Source organism: Cygnus olor, chromosome 1, assembly GCF_009769625.2.
Source record: "Cygnus olor isolate bCygOlo1 chromosome 1, bCygOlo1.pri.v2, whole genome shotgun sequence".
NCBI classification, from domain to species: domain Eukaryota; kingdom Metazoa; phylum Chordata; class Aves; order Anseriformes; family Anatidae; genus Cygnus; species Cygnus olor.
In genome coordinates this window covers 41,994,720-42,016,605 of record NC_049169.1, presented here as the reverse complement: position 1 = coordinate 42,016,605, position 21,886 = coordinate 41,994,720, and the positions used below count along the sequence as shown (strand labels likewise).

The 21,886-nt window shown below is 36.8% G+C and overlaps 1 protein-coding gene and 1 long non-coding RNA gene across 5 annotated transcripts in view; one reads left to right on the top strand and one right to left on the bottom strand.

Annotated features, from left to right (window-relative positions):
• Positions 1 to 21,886, bottom strand: part of SYT1 (synaptotagmin 1) — a 356,060-nt gene that overhangs the window by 333,668 nt on the left and 506 nt on the right. The window lies entirely within an intron of this gene.
• LOC121068647 overlaps positions 20,750 to 21,886 on the top strand; it is a 31,459-nt gene continuing 30,322 nt past the window's right edge. The window contains exon 1 of the long non-coding RNA XR_005819009.1: positions 20,750 to 21,853. This is a non-coding gene — a long non-coding RNA (uncharacterized LOC121068647). The remainder of the gene's footprint in view (positions 21,854 to 21,886) is intronic.

Here is a 21,886-nt window from a genome sequence, read left to right as displayed (position 1 = left end):
CATTGGATTAGATGATCTTCAGAGGTCCCTTACAACCTTGGCCATTCTGTGATTCCATACTTCCCAGATTCTGAGCATGTTCTCCTCCTTTTACTTTAAGTGCTTCACCATAGAGTTCATGGAGAAAACTAACTGAATTCTAACTTGCTGGGCATATTTATTAGAAATACTTCAAATGTATTATTAATATAATTAGTGTAGTGTTAGTAAACTTATTTATATTATAACTATTTCAACTTTTATTCAGACTTCTGAATCCATAAATGCTAAGAAGTAGCTAGAGGCCAATGTCAGTTCTATACATGACTCCACCAAGATGACTGAGTACAGCTTTTATTTAAATAATTGCCAGTAGTAGTATCTTAAGCTTTTACAAGATTTTATTCAATTTGGACCTACCATGTCAAGAAAAAGAAATAGTGTAGCTGCTATTTTTTAAATATGCCCAGATACAACAATGCATTTGCAAGGGTGTAGGTGGCAGCCAGAGAAGCATGAAGTCATTACTGCACATTAGAATCACAAACAGATCAATATGCAATTGGGGGAGTGAACAGCATATACAGTGACTCTATTAATTGAACTCAGTTTAGCTGGAACTCTTGTGTGATGTATTTTGGTAATAAACCTTAGAGTTGTATTCAGCTGTAGTGGGCTGGAATAGCAGCTGGATAGCCTGAAAAATCAGTTTGTTATTGTTTCCTTGCACTCAGATTTAGGACTAGCAGCAGAATGTATTATACCTCCATTCCTGCATTTCTAAAAAATCCTATTCTACATACATTTCTCAAGTTCAAAATAAAGTGCAATAATTATAATACTTAGCTGGGGCCTTTTTCCCTGAAACCCTTAAACTCCATGAATCGTGACTATCTGACTTTTCATCATGTAATAGAGTTTCTAGTGTTCAAATCAAAAAACAGATAAACATTTGAAGTGATTTTTAAAACAAAGTTTTCTACCAGTTTTGTATTTTCAGTCTAATTCATGAGTTTTGAATACCTACAATAAACAATTCTTCAGGTAGGTAAGGCAATCAAGAAAATTATCTTAATTTCCTCCATGATGCTCAACACATGCTCTTACATATACAGCTAACTTCTGGAAACAGCAAGGAATACATCATTAATAATCAAGGATAAAGGGAACAAATCAGTGCCATGAACACAGGTATATTTCTATCCTTGTTATAAGAGAATGTTATAAACTTTCTAGAATTTTTATCCATCAAAATCCCAGTAAAAGTGTAAATGCTGCTTTGGTTGTTTAGTTGAGACTGTTCTTCCTGCAGATAAAGAGATACAAGAAATGTAAAAGTTTCAGATCTCTTTACAATTATTCCCAGGTCACAAAACCAGACCATAATTTAAGGCTCTACCACGATCTTTCATAATGGAAAGACAAGTATTTATGCAGGGAAAAAACACCTCTGTTTCAGTATTACCTTCATCACTACACCTATGTTTCTACATACTAATGCTCATAGCATTGTAGCTTTTACATCACTGCTGATGGGCCCCCTCCAGGAACTCTGTGCTCCTGGTTATCATACTGCAGGCCCATTTCCTCACTCATCATGTATAAAGTACACCTGTTGTCTCCCATTATCCAGATCCACATGTTCCCACTGTTCTAAACTGCTCCAGTAATGGTTGAAATGCCACTCTGGAATACCTGCACTCTAAATTTGTGCTTCTCAGGTTTGTGGGCCCTTTATTTATCTGTTTACGTGCAATACCGGTTTTAGTCAACTTGAAAACAACAAAATCCTTTTTATACAATGCTACTAACTAATAAGATACTTAATTTCTTTTACACTTCTTTATTCCTCCCTCTTAGTGTTTCAGCTTTGTCTCCAATTACCATTTTTAGCTTCTCTTTCTACTATTTAACCAATATTTTCTCATTACCTTAAAACAACATAGAGAACACAAGTTGGAAAACTACGTTTGCCTTGTTAGACATTGGGGATCATCATCTGATACACATCATTTCAGATCTTTTCAACCATCTTTCTTGAAAGATGGATTCATATGACTCACTTAAGCAGTCCCCCAAAACAAATGAAAATGACAGACTCCTCTTTTGATCAAATGCATACCAGCCACATAAAAATTTCGAAATACCAACACACTAACTCTATTCCCTATATTCATTTACTTTTGTAAAATTTTCATGCAAAGAAACTCCACAGAGTGGACTCATGACAGTGAGCAAGAAACTGAGGTAAGAAGTTGTAATCATGCTTATATTAAACGTAATCCTTTAGAAACTGATAGTCATACACCAAAATATATTCACCTAGTATAGAATGACAGTAGTCACGTTAGAATACAGGTTTACCAATCTAAACAATTTTTCAACTTGTATCATACTACACAGGTCTCAGGCACATTGAAGAATTGAAGACATTTATTTCTAGTGTGTGGTCTAGAGAGATTCATTAAATCTGTATGGCTTAAGTAGCTCATAAAAACAAGTCAGCAAAGCTACATATATCAAATATCTCAAATTATGAGCAACGCAATAAGAAACAACGTGTCACCAGAACTACTGACTGCAAAATTATAATGATGATCCACAGTTTTAACCACTTTTTTTTTTGCATACTATTTCATAGACTTACATTGCCTAAAGCTTCCAAAGTTTATTAAAATAAATGCAGACCTGTAATGCACTTCTTTCTGAAGAGAAGACAGGGAGCATATTTGAACTCAACCCTTTCTCATTCACACTGCAGTTTTGAAAGTTCATCTTAACTCCCAGTTCAATTTACTTCAGCCTTCCTCAATAAGGTTTGGAGAGCTCACTCTTTTGGTCTATATGCTGAAACTATTAAGTCTTACGACTACTTACCTTCTGCTGAGATTTATTCTTCCTTAGAGCAACAAGTATACCAACAGATCCTTTTTGCTTGCTTGCTGTTCTAGACTAATTTCTTTTGGGCTGTTAGTAAAAATAGCCTGAAGTTCACAAAGAACATCTAATTATGCATATGACCACTTTTTCATCTCTTTTTACATCATTTTACATTGAGAATTAGCGCTCCAGCTTTTGGAAAACCTATTCTATATGAAATTAAGATTCCTATGTGAACTTTGTAAAATTCCATACTGGTTAACAAGTGTCAATGGGAAGATAACTGTGATCCTCAGCATGGCAATGTTTAAGATTCTTTGAGGATACTTTGAGGATACAGGACTAAATAATTCAAACACAAGGTTGACCAAACAAAGTCAGTCTTCAACTGTCCAAACATTTTACTATTTGTTTGCTTAAAATCAATATTCTTATTAGCCACCACTCAGGTGTTATTAGGGACCGGGTTCCCTTAGCAGCAGGTTAAAAAAAGCCACCACTTTTTTCCCCCCTTTTTTTCTTTAATGCTTTCTTTGACTATTAAAAGGTATTCATTTATAGCTATTCATTACCTTTTGCAAGCAAACACTTAAATCTTTTGGAACTACCTTCTGAAGTGTAATTGCTACCACTAGGAACAAGACCTAAGGACTTCTGTCTTTAGGGAACGCATAGGAAAGAAAGAGTTCTTGCAAGATTATGACAAAATTCCAAGAAATAACTCTGCATCTGAGATTTTTCCCCCCTCTCCCAAAGATCAACCAGGGATGTCAAAAACACTTGTTAACATGGACTAGAGCTTGGAAATTGTGAAAGAGAAATAGCAAGTGACAACAAATTTATAAGCTTCTTGGATATCTGGTGCTTGATATTGATAATACAAGCATCAGTTTGCATGCTTTGTAGTTGCTCCTTAATCAGGTCATTTTATTGTATTTTATTAAAAGAACATCTAATTTACATAGAAATTAACAGCTCTAAAACATGAGTTATGCTAGCCTTTTCATCCTAAATTAACTGATGGACAGCTAATACAGGTATTTTGAACAAAGAAGTTACAGATCTTCACAACATCCTTAAGGATACAAAATATTTTTATTTACACACACATTGCATATTTGCAGACATTTCCACACTCATCTTGAGGTCTGTATGTCCACAAATTTTGTGATCAAAGGCTCGGTTCTGATGAACTGCAGAGGTGATTTGCATGCATAGTACCTAAATGCTACCCATGACTTAAAGGGTATTCTGGAAATATATTGGTTAAGTGACAGTTACTTAGTGTCTCTCAATTCTCTCCTGCAAATAGGGAGTGACAGAATACAAGGAAAGGCATGGGCCCCTAGGAACAGCAAAGACTTGCCCAGGGCCAGAAAAAAAAATAAATGCCAGGCTAAAATCATTATTATTGGCAGATATGCAAGTTGTGTGATGCCAATGTCTACCATATGTGGATGCACAGTCATGTGTGCACATTCAACTCACCTAAAGTAACAATACTTATGTGAATGTGGGATTGACAATAACATACACGCAGTCAGAAAAAGAGAAAGCGTGAGCAAGAGATTTCTGCTGAGACTGTATACTATATATTCAGAATTCTCTTCTGTTTTGGTGTAGCAGTAGGTATCTTTTATCCAAGATCTGAAGAAAACAGTGCTTGATGGCTGGTCTCTCTGGATCCCATTAAATGACCATGTAAACAGCATAGTACTGAAAGGTACTCAACAGAAACCTATTAGTAACATTTCATGTCAGATGCAGTTTGTGTTCTGTTTATTCCTTTAGGAGATGTAGAAATGCAATCAGGTTTGCAGAACCAAAACACCATGTAAGAATCAGTACCTGAATACCAGTTGGAGCATCTATCAGGTACAAGTATCAATAAAGATGAAATTACATGGACATAAGCAATACACACGATCCTGATTCACAAAATATTATGGGCATGTTTTTCATCTTTATTCGGTAGTGTTTTGTGATACTAAATAAGTAGAAACTTATTTAGTCCATTTTTTAGATCACTATCCATAAATAAGTCTTTCCAAGCTACGACTGGACAAATACATAAAAGCACACACTAAAGTTTGGAAGGTTGGTCAGAATAGAAAAAACAGATACCGGCACTGTCATATCACTGTCATACTGATTAAAATTAATTTTAATTTTTCTTATTCAATACTCAAAGACACCTTTAGTATCATGCTTTAAGACTCCATTCACAAAATCCCTAAAAGTGGCAAAAAATGAGTCCAAGTACTGTTTACAATTAAAAATCCCTATGTGCAAATTAGGATTACCTTAATTTCTCTACATATTTATAATTTCAGTACAACTCACCAGAAAACCTTTTTATCATGAAAACTACCTTCAAATAACATTTCTTTCTGAAAAGAAGTCAGTATCACCTATTTGTTTCAGAGATAGAAGATAAAGAAAATTCTTGGAAAATAAACTCTTACATTCTATTCAACTTTTTTTTTTTCCCTTAAATACTGGGCATTAGTGAATCTTTTTGAGGCAGACATTGCATCCTCCTAGACCAACAATAGCTACTGTGGCTCCCACTTCAGGCAGTGGAGGAAGAGCTCCAGAGTCCAAGTATGACTCATCACCCTAAAACAGCTATCTAAAATGGGGACAATGAAGTATCCTTTCTTCTCTGTTATTGATAAAAAAGTCACCATTGGCAGCTTACACTAGACAACTACCTTAAAGATGGTTGTCAGGTGACAGTGAGGGTGTACTAAAATTTTTATTAATTGTTTCATATACATCTACTCAGTGGATATTGATAAGGTGATGGGTGTGGTAACAGCCTGAAAGAGCCTCCTAAAAGCCACTACACTGGTTCAGCAGTCTATGTTTGTCCTATTGATCACACATTACACAGTACAACTATGCTTATTTCAAAGACCTTACATGGGATGAATCGCACCCTGAAGATCCCTGGCTGGGAAGACAGGCCTGTAACACAAGATCAGGCTTTCCATCCAGGCTTTCCTCTAATCACAAGAGCGTACACAAAGTTCACTTTACAGTTTCTCTAACATGTAAATAAAACTTGGCTTTGGGTCAAGTGTGCATACAGCCTGATTTTAGCAGGATGAATGCCCAGCACATGCGGAAAACAAGGCACTTCTCAATGTGCTTCAAGCCGGGCATTGCTGATATAACCGGTCATTTACAAATCCAGACCTGCATAAACAGTGATAATAATTTAGCTATTCAGTTTTGCCATTCACCCAAGAAAGTTGTGGAGGTATCTTTTATCAAGTATTACCTCCCATATATTTCTAAGGTGAACAAGTTGTTATGCATTTATGATCCTGACACTGTTACATTCTTATCATATTAAACTTTTCAGCATCTAGGGTAGCAAGTATCAAGCTGTTTATCACAGTAGCATCTGTCTTGGATAATTCTTTCTCTGGCAAAAAAAGCTCTTTAGCAACAAAATAATCCTAGGAGCACATTGACCACATCTTGGGTTTGGGCATATGTCCCAAGTATATCTATTTCGAAAGCAATGAAGCACAACCTGGAATTGAAAGGAATAATATGTCACTATCTTCTACAGTGGAAAGGGACTGCTGTGCAGTTTTTTCTTCTATTCTTTGTTTGGAAAAATAACCTTTGAACCCTTTACCTGTAATGTGATTACAGCCATTGTCAGCATAAGAAAAATGATTTTCTTTCCCCTGAAAAAAAAACAAAACTCAACAATCTACTGAAAACTGAAACAGTATTGAGAAGACCTGATGTAAAAAATTGGAAATACTGTTTGTTTCAGGTGTCTATATTCTTCTGAATTTCTTGCAGCTTGAGCCTGCTTCCACAAAAAAAAAAAACAGTTGTGCATTTCTATGAATGTTAGTGAAATCAGCTGGGAAGGTCAAAATACATAGCAAAAATGCAGGGGAAAAAAAAGAAAAAGTGTCTTGACATTCTTACAGTATGAACCACTTATACTTTTAGCACATTTTTATTCAGTTGTCCACAGAAAGTATTAAGATATTCTACTCCACAGTAAGTATAGAAGTCTTAAATCCCAATTACTTGTATAATTGGCAGTTTAAATGAACTCTAGCTCATACAATGCTGTACTTAAGAACTATGGACAAGAGGAATTTAGAGGGTTATATTTGGCTTTATAACACACAGAATTGAGAAATGACTTCTCATTTTGACAAAGATTGATATGTCTAAAGTGTTCAATGTCACCAAGTGATTTGAGTAATGACTGATTTTCTGCCGTTGAACAGAAAATAAAACCATTTAAGCAACATAAATTTTGAAGTGCTTTATTTTACTAGAATTCAGTGTGGGGAGGATTGTTCTGAAAAAAAAGTCACATGATCTAAACACTTCAGAGAATGCCAACAGTAATGTTTTAATGCTAACAGTAATGTTTTCCACATGGAACTTTTACTTCCTTTACAGCTGCTTGATGTGATAGCCATCTAAACTTACTCACTTAAACTTTAACACAGCTATACTACAGCAAAGGTAAAAAAACACTTGGATTTTCAAGTGAAAGTTTCAAAACTAATTTCAGAAAAAAAAAAAATCAAGAGTCTTGAGCCAGAAATCTCACTGCAGTAATGAACTGGTAACTAAACCTAAGTTTGCAGAAGAACCGATATTTGCTAATAAACCATAACAAAAAGTACAAAGGCTCAATAGAATTGCTCAGACTAAAGCAGCAAGTATCTATTCAAGTGTAATAGGAGCTTAAAAGAGTTTGTTTGGAAAACAATAGAAAATTATGCCCTTTCCATAATCTATTTGAAATACTTCAAATTCTCAAACCCTAGTATACTTTTTACAAGCAGACATATCAAAAACATGTTGTCTGAAGAGATTCCCAGCTCAGATATGCCATGTTTTTCTTATGAAAATAATTACATATGGTGAAAGGTTTTCGCTGCTAAGAGATCCTGGAAAATAAGTCTACACAATGTAGCCACGTGATAGCAGTATCTCATACTTCCATTTCAAAAAGCTTTTTTTTTTTTTTTTTTAAAAAAAGAGTATACTTTCACTAGTACAGTTTATTTTAACTTCAAAGGGATTTCCAGAGGCTCAGAGAGTGACATGCACAACAGGATCAGTGCTTTACCACATGGACTTCAGTGTTTGCCCATCAACCACCACCATGCTTTCCAGGAGAGCAGAACAGCACCACTCAGAAATTCAGACTTCAATCACTGAAGAACTACTGATTAAACCCCCTGAATCACTGTGATAAGCCACCCTGGTCAATAAGGTGATATCTAATCACCTTGCCTATTATATTAACAAAAGTTACTTTTTGACTATGTACATAGCAGATCTTTAGCCTTTGCAGTATGCTACATGCTATGTGTCTGTTTGTTTTCTAATCAGAGCTTATTACCCTATCTGTGATTAATTTTTATTCCCCTCCCACTCAGTTTTTAAAAAAGTATGGGAGAAAAGACAAGGTATAACTGAAGATGTGGGGAAAGCATCCGTCAATTCAAACCCTAACAAAGCCATAGGTAAAAGCAATCCAAGAACAACATTTGGGTTTTCAAAAAAATAAATAAAAATCCTCCCTCCCACAGAAGGATGATGCTGCAGTGGCTGTGGCATGGGAAATGAAAGCACCAGAGCTGATAGCTGCAGGAGAGGCCGTTGCACCCAGTACCTCAGGCGCTGCTTGAGGAGACACATGCTGCTGAACAAACTGGCCAGTGCACATCCTAGCCCCCACACATATAGCCACCATCTGGAAACAAACAGCTCAATCATGAAAGAGTAAAGATAACAAGGAAAAATTGAGCTCCCTGACCAAAAAAAAAGGAGATACTTGCTTATCTCCTTATTACTCCTGTTTTAAGCCTCAGTGAAGATGCAATTTTTATCTCCCTTTACAAGTATCCTTTTAATGACTACATTAAGAGCATCACCATTTGAAAACAAAGTCAACTACGTGAGGCAAGGGCTAGTACATTGTTATTCTGATGACTGTGACCTAGTAAGAGGCATCACAGACAGACCACGCATATAGTCCAGCAAGTTTCAGTGGAGATCACTGTGAGGCTGGTGAGACCCTTAGCATGGTGGATGACATGCAACTAAGTTGAAGGCCACAAAGTCTCTCTGTGAATAATACTCAAGAGAAACAACAGTTGGAGGAGGGAAATTAGAAGTTAAATTCTGCACGTTATCTGAGTTCAGATTTTGGCCTTCCCCCAGAACAGTCAGCTGGCAATTAGCTATCCTAATAACATGCTATTTAGCTAGGCCAACGTCATGGCAACTCCAGCAAGTGTCTAGGCCCTGGCATATCTGCAACAGCTACTGAGAGCTGGCCCAGATGCTCCCCAGCTTCAGGAGTCTACCTATAATGAGCGTGATTACATTACTTTCAAGGTAGCCTGACTCCAGGTTGCACCGCGTGTTTCAAGTGCTTTTCACCGACCCAGGGTAAAGAGATGGACATTTCTGGTGAGCCTCGCTGTGATGCCAGGACGTTCCTCCATCTCAGGCTCCACTCCTGCTCCCAAGCTAGGGAGACACCAGTGCCTGCTCTCAGGAGGCACTGGGAAAAACAGCTGGAAAAAATACTGCAGAACAAAATATACTAATGGAAGACTGAACTGGGAACTTATTACAGCCAGTCCTTAGGTGAAGAATTAGAAACTGCTAATAGGTTAAAAAACACATACCTTTTAATGAGGGCAATAATCTTTGCTTTTATATCACTTCATGTTAAAAAGGTGCTTTTATTTCGCTATTCACTACCCTAGGTTTCTAACATAAATTTTTCTCTGCTACTGACATCTTCTGCATTATTTATACAATGGCCGAAGTATAATTGGCCGCTTTCACGTGGGTGAATATCAACTTATAGGGAGGAAAGCAGGGCAGGGAGAAAATGCAGATAACTAACAATTTCCATATTTGTAAAGAAAACAGTCGTACTCTGACAGCGTGACAAATTTTAGATCTACTGTTCTGTACTCATATGTAGTTGTCGTCTAGCTTATAAAGGTTCATTTAGCTATGAAAACATCATATTTAGCTGCTAACTCAAAGGAGGATAGAAATGAATGAGAAATTCTGGTGACCGAAGATATCAGCAAGACAACCATTTTGCTGGGATGTAATTTTTCAGAGTATTGGATTTTTCCTTCTAGACCATTCGAATTTAACGCTTTAGACATAACGTGAAAATACAGTTCTTACTATACACAGTACTGTAAAAGCAATAGCCATTTTTGAATTCTTTAGAGGAAAAGATTGTATAAGCTTAAAATATACATCCTATTTTATTCCCTGCATTGCCAACGTCTGTTTTATCTTAATATAGCACAGTTTTTTCCTGTTCTGCTTTTTCCTTATAGCACTTCATTGAAAAAAATACTTTACACCCTGAAGCTTTAACATCACAGTATATTCCCCTGCAAAGAGATGTGATGCCATGATTTTAAGGGGGTCATATATTATGAGGATCATCTGATTAGATTTCTACGTACAAATTACAGAAGTCTATTTACACAGATTCTGCACTACAGCTCAGAAAATTTAATTTCAGTCAAAAGCCATGACAAGCCACAGCCTTAAAGTACATACAGGTAAATAGGTGGGAAGACAAACAAGAAGGAACCAAGCTAACCCCCAAAAGCACTGCATCTGATTCAGATGCCAAACTTATTGCAGCTCGGGGGGGGGGGGGGGAACCCACACACTATAGCAATGTCTGAACTGCTGCTTTTCCTCTCTCCCCTGAGAGCTTTTCTGATCAGAAGAGAGACAATACAAGTCTCCCCTTACTTTGCCAAGTCTGATTATTTCCGTCACTCCCATTTGTGCAGATCTGCACACTTCAGGCAAGATCCAAAGCCTAGCAAAGGAGGTAACACTCTGTGATGGTTTTTAACATGCAGGTCTCAGGAAACAGTATCTCGCAATTGTTGCGATGCATAGGAATGTAACGAGTCTCCTTTCACGCAATCCCAATTATCACTTCACACTGGACAAGACCAACTTTAGCTCCGATAACTATTAGTAGAATATTCTCTCCCTGCACCCCAACACAACAGACCTTTATGGTGTCACTGACAAGATGTCCATCTTCCTATGGTCCCCACAGGAAAGTTTTAATGACTATTAAAAATGCTACTTGTGGATATAAAGCTTGTTCTTTCCTGACAGCTCTGCAGATTCTGAAAAGATTGGTCTGTTATCCTATATAGCAAAACATGCAAGTTTAGCTCTGAGTATTCTTTTTAAACCTAGAGTCTTGCATAAAACTGTTTTTTTTTTTTTTTGATTCCCACAAATCACATACTAGACCGAGCAAAAAAAAAGAAATTGAACCAGATTTTAATTTACTTTCATATATACCCCCTTTTTGGTCCAATTACTTCTTTTTATTTGCAACTGTTGAATGCAATTTTTGGCATTCAATGTGTATTACTAGTTTTAAGTGATCTAATTCTCTTCACAGAAAAGATGCTATTGCAATTAGTGCTATTAATTTGAATTCATAAAACCTAGGTTCTGTTTTCAGCCTTGCCCTATGCTCCTCAGTAAGGCCATAGGCACACAATTTAGGATTTAAATGGTCCATGTTAGGCATCTAAAAATTAGCTGATTAAGTCTCATCTAGTGATCTCAGACTCTTTTTACAGTCACTGGAAAGGAACAGATACCTCCAGAGAGCAGTCCATCTCACAGCCCAACTTAGGTCAAATGAATCACCTTCTGAAGGTATTTAAAGTTAAATGAGATGAATCCTATCCTTAATCTCCCTCTGCCATTGATCCCCATCTGTCAAATGGGATTTATGTTTCACCACATCAATACGACTCATACAAAGCTTACCTCGTGATACTTAGTTGTTTTGTTTATATTACATAGCAGCCAATCTATCTGTTGCACACAGACTTGTATTTATTCACAAAAAGCTAACCCTAAGATCTCTACCTGAACTCTTGGTAATAGTTTGGCTCTATCTTTAAGACAGACTAGGTAGAGTCTTGTCTTTCAATTTGTTTCACACATTTACAATATCACATATCGGACTGTGAAGAGTTTCTCCTCCTGTACCAACTCCTTATTGAAAGGAGGGGCAGAAGACTCCAACAATTACACCAATCTCCAGAGAGAGGAACTGGCTCTTGTACTGGGCAAGCTGATGTAGCAGAACTCCGCTAATTCCCTTGTCACAGAAACCTTTAGAAATTGTTTTCTGGCATGAAGTAGCTAGCCTCTTAAGTATTACTGGAGTTGGAACTAGTTTATCTGCTTTATGCCAGATAAATTCCCTCCTGGCCACACAAAGCTAAAATCCAGCCCCTTTGTACCATCCCTCCTGCAAGTAATTCAAATCTCAGTTGTGAACATGGCATTATGCATAAAAACAGCTTTCTTTATGAGCAAGCCAAACAGTTTACCCAGTTTTCAGCTGGAAAGTGGCAAATCACATTACTGGGGAACTCTGCCCCCTTCCCCCCATTTAAAGTTGATAGATTCATAAGTTATATCAGGATGAAAGAGGTTGTAAAGAATAACTCAGCCTGGTCTCAAATTGGAGCTGTAAACTGAGTGTCCAAGTCCCCCAGCACAACCAGTACCGCCTCAATGACCAGCAAAACATAAATTATATCTAACAGAATGGTTAACAGACCTGTTCACTTTTTCATGTATGAAATTTCTGTGACACTTAAAATTAAAATCTCCTTTCAAGGAGATGGTTAATATGTTTACAGCAATGAATTGTTTATTGATCTCTAGGTGCCTTAAATAATGTCACTTTTTCAACATTTGGGCTAATTATTATTTGTTTTGCACAACAGGCCACATCCTCAGTCAAAGCTCTGGATCCTATTACGTTAGACACAGTATAAACACATTACAAGGTATGTCAGGCCCTGTTCTAAAGAGACTGCAAAGCAAACACTGCTTCTCGCACACATGGAGCAACACTTGATGAAACAGCTGTCACTGGTTACAACCCATATTTAGAATTCAGTGTTAACTGCTCGCCTCTTTACATCCTCCATCAGCCCTTGCTCTTTTTCTTTGTTCCATGAAAAAGCCTGCCTACTATACATTAGAACGTCTGCCAAAAAAACTAAAGTGCCACTTTTGATTTTTTCTACGTGTCAAGGCAAGCAAGTAGCCTATGAAATCAGAATAGGTTTAAAAGCCTAAATAGCTATTTTAAGTGATGGTGACAATAAATGACTTTTTATGCAACCTTCCAACTCATATGTAAGTGCTTTGAAAAAAAAATGTATATATACAAGTTTCTGAGATGTAATTCAACTCATCTAATGAAAGGAAATATGATTTACTGAGAAATGCATTAACAAGAATCCTGGTCTAAGCCAGCCAGAATCGGACATACAACATTAAGGCAAATCCAATGGAAAAAGCAATGTGGCCTGAAGCAGTTGCTTGCTTTGTGGCAGGAAACAAAATTTCAGCATGTGTCCATTGTAGGCTAGATCCATGCACCTTATCAAGGCGGGAAAAGAAACAACAATGTGCATTTACTGCAATTGATAGTTCTTGTGCACACTTCAAATGCATATCCGCAAGATGCTGCCTCTTGTTGCATACTAGCCTTGCTGAGACTAACCAGCTGACCTTGGTTACATCTCAGGTATGTAGTGATTCAAGCTAGAGAATCATCATCTCAGCACCAACATGTACAGAATTTTGACTGTCCTTGAACAACACACAGCCCCTCCATTCTCACACTTCACTATAAGCCAACATTACCTTTAGTTCCTCCCAGTCCTGTTATGGTTTCACATGCACACAGAGAACTCATGCACCAAGTGATAACGAAGCAATAATTCTAAACTAAAACAAACCTGACTCATCACAATCAATGGACTTGCTGATGGCCTTAAAGAATAGAATAGTTTCAGTACATTTCCCTATTTTTTTTTTAAACACTAGGGCATGAGATAAACAATAACAGTTGTAAATTTACAAATACATCTCTCAAACTTTGTACTTAGAAATAATTATTTCAAATAAATTCTAAGCCTGATTGAAGCAACTATCTTAAGCATCTTACTAGCACTATGACTATAGTTCAGCCATTTTTCCCTCACAGTTTAAAGGTGTTCATGTTGCCTCATCAGCATAATTCCTTCACTATTCAAAAGTCTATACATTTATCCTAAAAGGGCCCGTAAAATATTCAGTATTTGGCCTAATGGAAGGGAAAAGCACCCTGAATAATCTGTTTACTATAATAGACCAAATACATCTTTGATTAGGCTTGGTACTCACTACATCCACCTGTGGTCTTCTGTCCACCTTTGCAATATATCCTTTCAACTTTGCAGTTTCACCTACTTAAAATTTCTGAAGCCAGCACACTAAAAATGAGCTAAGAGTTTGTTCTTCTTAACCCCTCCCTTTCCCACCCCCAAAATTAATTACTTCTCTTCATCACAGAAGTCTGAACTGTGTGTGGCAGAAAGCAGTAACACCACTGACAAAAAGATGCTAGGTTATGACTTCTTCCAGCAAATCTAGCTTTATTCTGTGAAATCAGTGAACACTGTTGAACACTTTAGTTGTTTTAAGATAAGAGTAGTTGAACAGTCAAACCATTCCTAAGAGCCAAATTTCAACCCAAAGCAAATTAAATATTCCAGAATCATTTCCACACTAAATGGAAATTCCAAAGCCATAACTAGAGGAAAACTGACAAGTCCCATTAAAACTGTGCTGATTACTTCTTTCTTTCATCTGTATGCAATACTATCGTGGAATCCTGTTGATGGGATTTCCATCCGAACTAAGTTATCTGGAGAAGCAGAACTAAGTTTCAGCTTTAGGGATAGGTACGAATTCTCCAGTAACTGACAGGGTAAACAGTCTCTACCATGTCTGCAGAAGTCTGATCCACCACCTTTAGTCAACATTTGGCTGGTTGCTGCTTTGAAAGACAGATGATACTACATGGGTAAATAGTACTCAGTTCAAAGTTCTGCATTTCACCTGCTTGACACTGAGATAGAATCGTTAGAACTACTATTATTATTCTAGAATGATGATTTTCATAGCAAGCTCTATGCCTTGTTCACCTATAACCATACGGAACATTCATCAATATTTATGAAGAATTTATTCTAGAGTAAACAGCTCACAATTATTAGCCAGTGTACAAATTGTAAAGCCAATATTTGCATATCAAATATTCAAGTAAGTCCAAGTTATTATCAAAAGTGGACATATATTTGGATAATGACAAAAAAAGTCTATAGCCTTTGACTTCAGGCATTTTTGTCCCAGGTGATTTTACTTAAGTTTTAAGTTTCACCACTTTCTCAGTAAAGGAGTACTCATACACATTAATATAGAAAAATAGCTTTCAATCCTATTGTGTAGGATTGAAACAAATTTACAAGATAAGAGTGCTGAAGGCCTTACCTAGCTACAGCAGAATGTGAAACAGGAATTGACCGCTGTCAAGGTCACACAGCAGAGAAACAACAGGGGAATGTTTGTAAGTAGCAGATGAATAAGCTAAGAAAGCAGATGAATAAGCTAAGAAAGCTTAATGCAATAAAAGCTGAATTTGAAGAAAAAATGCAAGATATCTTCTTGTTACTAATATAGGAAAAAACAGCTATGACAAAAAGGAAAACTACAGAAAAAAACAGACTTTATCTGAGGAGATAATAACTCTCAGATAGGCTTATCAAATGCAACAGTTTAACAAATTTACCTTTAATCAAAGATGTCAGCTGTTATAAAAAAGCACACTAATTTCAGGATGCAGAAATCCTAGAATTTCTACAAAATCCTGCAGAGTCAAGACATTGTTCCATTTCTGGTCAAGTACACGTTTGTATCCCATCCTTGCCTGGACTATGCAGGGACATATCTTTAGCAATTCAATGGGAGGACACTCTCAAAGATACCTCACTTTCCATTTTGGTAAGACTGTATCCTTCTTAGAACCGGCACCTATTGTGCTATCAATACCAACAATTAAACATCCATACCTTGACAGGTGGAAAGAGGACATGGAAGACCCTAGGTGACACAAAGTTATCCTGGTGCAAGGTACTGTGCAGGATGCAGAGTTCCCCAACTCAGATACCATGCCCAAGCATTGCTACATGCAAGGCTAGCTCCAGAACAAATTTGGTAAAACGCAGACCTTCAGGTAGAACTGTTCTCTTGGGCATCTGCAAACCAATGAAGGTACATTTCCACAGGCCCAGGCCAAACTGATGAGATGCAGGATATTGCTTGTTATTCTTTCAAATGTGGGAGGACCAATACCCTTTTAAACAGAATTCTATTATAAATAGAACATATAATTTTTTAAGTTACTGTTCTTTCCATTTATTTCAATAAGCTTTAAATCAGGTCTCAAAGATTAATACCAGGTAGATAGATACACAGAAATGTCTTGTCAGTAAGGTAGGACAAAATAGGATTATAAAATAAAAGGGCAGCTCAAGAGAATTTCAGACCAAATCTCTTCACACTACAAGAATAACATGTCACAACACCTTTTACAAAAAATAAAAATAAAAATAATAATCTCATCCAAGACACTCAAGAGGAGTTAATGGCAGCAAGTTCAATAGGTCAGCCATTTTAAGGCCAGATGATTATCTGGTCTGTTCTCACGGATTACTACAAATAAAAAAAATATCCAGCAACTTCCATATCAAAACTAGAACTTGTATTTGATGTAGGTAAAAAGAGATGAAATACCGATCTGGGGACTTTGAGTAGAAAGTGTCATCTCCTCAGTAAACTGGCCCATATGCTACTATTCTAATAGGTAAAATCTGATACCTTCTAGTCTGAACTCTTCAAGCTTGCAGACCCACCCAGGCTGCTCCATGACATACTATAGTACTATAATTAATATATTAATAACATAATATTAATATATTAATAACAGTATTTTCACTGTGCAGGAATCAAGGAAGCTCTTGTTATATACAGTTTTCCAAAGAGAATACTATGCTCTTTCGAGTCTCACCAAGAAGCATATTTGGCCTATCTCAAAGACACCCTACTCCCAAGTCTTTTCTCTAAACTAATCGTCTAGTTGTCTAGCATCCCCTTTGAAGTTGGGCATCTTTTCTACCCTCAGCAGTTCAGTGTTTATGACCACATATGGCTTCTCTGCTCTTTAGTGACGATGACAGATGATGTTCCCTGGATGTAATCCCTAAGTCTTTTTAGAGTCACTGCTTTGGGAGAAAAGATTTAAAAACAAAACAAAAACAACAACAAAAAACAAACTGAAAGTAGGCAAAATAGCACACTTCAGTTTGTTAAAATACACATTTAGATGTAGTAGGATGAGAAAACAATTGAAGACAGTCTATAACACTTGCTCCAACTTTATTACTTTTTTTTGTGCCAATTTTATTCTCATGAATATGTATTTTATTCCTAATCTTTGTATCTTTGTTAAAGGTAATGAATAGAGTTGGCATAATGGAGATGGTGTTTCCTCCTATACTATTTCTTCTGCGATTGATCAAGTTAAAATAAAAACTAATCCGTTCACATGGACAATGGTGCTCTTCTACAATACTATTTCTTACTATCAGAACACCACATTAAGCTAAATCACATGCCTTATTAAAGTCAAAACAAAAAAGCAGACAATTTCAACAACATACATTTGTTTTGTACATATAAATGAAAACATTTTCCTTTAAACAATGTAGATTTGGATGTATTGTGCTATCTCGATCTTTAGCCTTCAGCTACTTGCCAACAGATTGTGTCTTCTATGACACTTGTTCAGAATGACACCATCCCATTCTATGATTTCTTCAAGTTACTGCATGGGTCCTTTTAAAAAAAAAGTAACACTCCAACTATAGCTGTCACACCAGCTTCTAAGACTTCAACTTGAAGATTTGATGATAGAAATCAAATAGAAATAGATTAATTGTAAAGAAATACTCTCCATAGCTCTAGAAGGGAATACAAAAAAAATAAAAATTGCATGTAGCAAGCTGTTATTAAGTTTTCAGAATAAGAAGAGCTAGGTTTAACATCCGCCTGTCAATTGTGTGTATCTAGAAATTTTATCACTGTTAGTGAGCATCCTGAACCAGGTAAACCTTTTTACATGGGTCTTTATTTCCACAATGCCTTCCACAAAAGGACTCCAATTATTAATTGCCATATCCACAAGGTTATTCAAATACAAGAAGATGAGGCAGCTTGCTAGCAATCTTATGTCTCAAAGCTATACTGGGTGATGTTTACCAGCTTTCCAATATTGCAACTGCTACATTGATTTTCAGCTACACGTAAGAAGCCAATACCATTCCGATAAAGGGTATGAAACAGAACTCGCAAATAGATTTATAATCAACTTCATTAAATCACTGAGCAGCTTTGAGGCATGTATTCTCATGTATCTGTGGCACTGTACTACCTAGTCACCATAACTTTGGCTACATTATTAAAACAATTACATTAGGGTACTACTATAAATCCTGAATAATAGCTGATAAATGTAGACAGCATAATTAATTAAACACATTGGTTTTAGCTACTTCTAAATAAAGTTTTATTGTGTTGGATTATTATATTAGTATAACTATCCAGAGATAATGAAATCCAACCAGTTTGGAAAATTTCTGATAACACATTTTTTGTATTTCTATGGTCTTCCATTTTTAAATAACGGTATTAGTAGCTTATCAGATAGTTATGCTAAACAGGAGGCATTCTAGATTTACTTTGTGTTCTGACATATCCTTCCCAGCATCTTTAGGGATGACTAGAAAAGAAAGTGACATCTGGAATTGGCAACTCTCTCAGAATCTAAAAGATGGCAGCATCACTCCTTCTACAATGGAGATGAAGTGTTCAGTGCCTGCAATTCCAGGAAAATGCCTTCAGACTAGTAACGATAAGAAAACAAAAGTGCTAAGGGAGTTGTTTTATTACAGCTAATCTCTTGCTTTTGCATTATGTCTCAAAAAAAGAAATTGGTTTTTGCTTAACTTATTTAAGCCAGACAACTTTTTCCATGCACTGCTTGTACAAGCCACTCTGCTTGTTCCTGTACTTCCTGACAGAGATTGCCTGTAGCCTGCTCTTACCCTCTCACCAAGAGAAATCACGAAGAGCCAGTTGTCCTGCTTCTAATCCACCTGCTTTGGTATCTGGTATTTTTGCAAAAGATACAGCAGTATAACCAGCATTTCTTAATCCCTCCTCTTAACAGTGTATTAGGAAGGAGTAAAGCTCCTCTAGCAAAGACAACATTTGTACATAAAGATCCTGAAAATATTTGTTAACATAATGCTTTGTTTATTCAGTCTGGCAAATGCTTTTATTTTAACCTCAAGTATCTTTAGTAAATGTCAGCGGTAAACACAAATTCATAGTTGGCTAACAAGCTTCCCTTATGTGTATTTCTAATTAAGCTTCTTCCTAGATACAGAGTAGTGTTTAAGACAAGCGTTCTATAGAGGATCAAAGTAAATCAGATGACCAAGTGTTTCTTTGTGAAACTGAACATTTTTAAGGGCATCACCGGCAGAGGGAAGGAGATCCTTGTATCCATGAGTAATAACTCCTCCTCCATGCTTCTATTCTGGAGCACGCAGAGAAATTTTCTTTTTCTTTTCAATTGTATTGCAAACTTTGATGTCTCTTCCACAGCAGGTAATACAAGGTTGCACATGCTCTTAATTTGGAGCTTCCTTCCCAGTAAGAAATCATATATGCATTTAAACTCCCAGATAAATATAAGACCACACATGTTTACATAGAAAAATTTTTAAAATTGCGATCAGACTGCTGAATGGACAAGAAAAGCCTGCAATATGCTAAACGAGAGCCTTGTTTTCATGTGAGAAAACATCGATTAGCAGAGTTCTGTACGGCTGAGTGGCTTAAAAACTTCTGCCAAGACCCTTAGCTGCTACTACTTTTTTTTTTTTTTTTTTTTTTTTACATATAACAGCGAACCCTGCCAAAAGACCATAAAAATTGATTTTATGTTTCTGGTCTCTCCACGCCAGCTGGAAAACTATAGATTTCCCGCCCCCCCCCCAGGTTTCTGACAAACAGAACCTTCCTTTATCTTACACCTTCTAAGCTACTATGCTAACCAAAGCCGAACATTTTCTGGGTTCTTACATCTGATTCAAGTTATGATTAAGGTAAGGGAAAGTTTCAGACTGTTAAACCAAATTCTGTTTTAAATCTGTAGTTCTGAAAGGGCTTCTAGTGTGTCATTGTCACAAGGAATGCTGTATCTCATTTGCACGGTTATGACATACATGGCGAGTGATTATTTTCCACACTTGTTCTGTGAAAGTGTTAGAACTGCACTGTTAGTCTGTGAGCTACCTCTTTAAATTCCAGTATCAATCCTTAAAATGGATTTAGCATCTTTTGCATCAAACATTAATAAGGCTCACTTAGGCACTCTTAATGTGAAGGAAAATTGGTCTTGTATGAAATGGCTACACTGGAACATTTCATGCTTTTGCAAGTGCAGAAGTATGATTATTTCCTACAGTATGTCATTATCTTCTGCCCTGTGGTTCTTTTTTAAATTATCTCTTCTCACTCAAGCTGACTACACTATGTTTTTAAGCTATGTAGTTTTCAATTTATGAATTGCATGCATGCAAATTTTGAGCAACTATACCAGAAGCCAAGTAATAGACCATATTAAAGTATATTCCCCTCGGACACTACTAATGGAACTACAATCCCAAAAAAAGCTTGTAAGAAGAAAAAATACATGTATATACACACACATGCACACACACACACGTATTTGTTTCTTAAGACATAAAATCAAGTCGTTTGTTTCTTGGAAACAAACAAGTGACAAGAAAATACTATTCTAGGCACACATGGAATTCCCTTACACTTTCTCCGAGCAGATTTATTTAAGCATGGTAGGAGATGTCAATTCATACACTCAAAGCAAATTAGTTTGCTGCCCACTTGTCCTTGTACCCAAAAGCTCCCCCATTTTCAGGGTCATTCTTACAGCAACTGCTCCTCTAACTCTAGATACCTACCCACCAGGGAAAGGAGTCTCCTCTTGGGTCTCCAACTATTGTCTGCTGTTTCTCAGGACGAAAGAACTCTCTCAGACAACAAAGCAGTTCAAACAGCACGCAATAGATTAACGCCGAACACGGATGGCACATTACATAGCGCTCAAAGGATCAATACTGCCGTTGCTGATCCAGTAGCCTTGCTGTGGTCTACAACATGTATGTGTGTCTAGAATTACCGTACTGACCTTTGTACAGAAAATAGTATTTCAGAGTGAAATATTATTGAATTACAGCATTCTGCATTGAGTTTACAAGGTCATAAACACAGAGCTCCGTGTTCTTCACTTGCAAATGGCTACTAAATAAGGAAAATGAGACTTGACATCCCCCTGACAATCAGAAGAAATGATTTATTTGGATGCTAACATCTGTCTCCAGATTGTGGCCAAGTGCTTTTCTGTGCTCATTTAGGACTCCACTTACAAAGCTTTTCAGTTACATTTACCTAGAGATTTCTCTCTACCACTTCCCATCTGACAGAAATCACTCAGCTGGGTCTGATGAATAATAGCAAAAGGCAGCTTGTATCAGAGATGATTGAATTACAGATTGTTGAAAGTGCCATAAAGGCTCATTCCAATGACTACATTTAATTTACTTACTATGCGGACTACTAGAAGCCGATAGACATTTGATATCTTTATTTCAGAAGCCTCGAAACAAAAGAAACATTAACATTCTCCACCACTTCCTCACTACTCCACCTCGAAGAGTTTGATAAGCCAAATTAACTTTTAAACAGAGTGCTGATGCCGTACCCAGAGCGGGCGAGCATACAAGGCAGGGCACAATACCCCAGAAACCAGAGCAAGGCGGGCAGCACACAGAAGGGGAGGGCAACAACGTCCGAGGAACCCCAGATGAAATCGCACGGAAAGAAAAAGAATCGGCTTCATAGCTAAGTAATAGAGGATCTTTTTTTTTTTTTTTTTTTT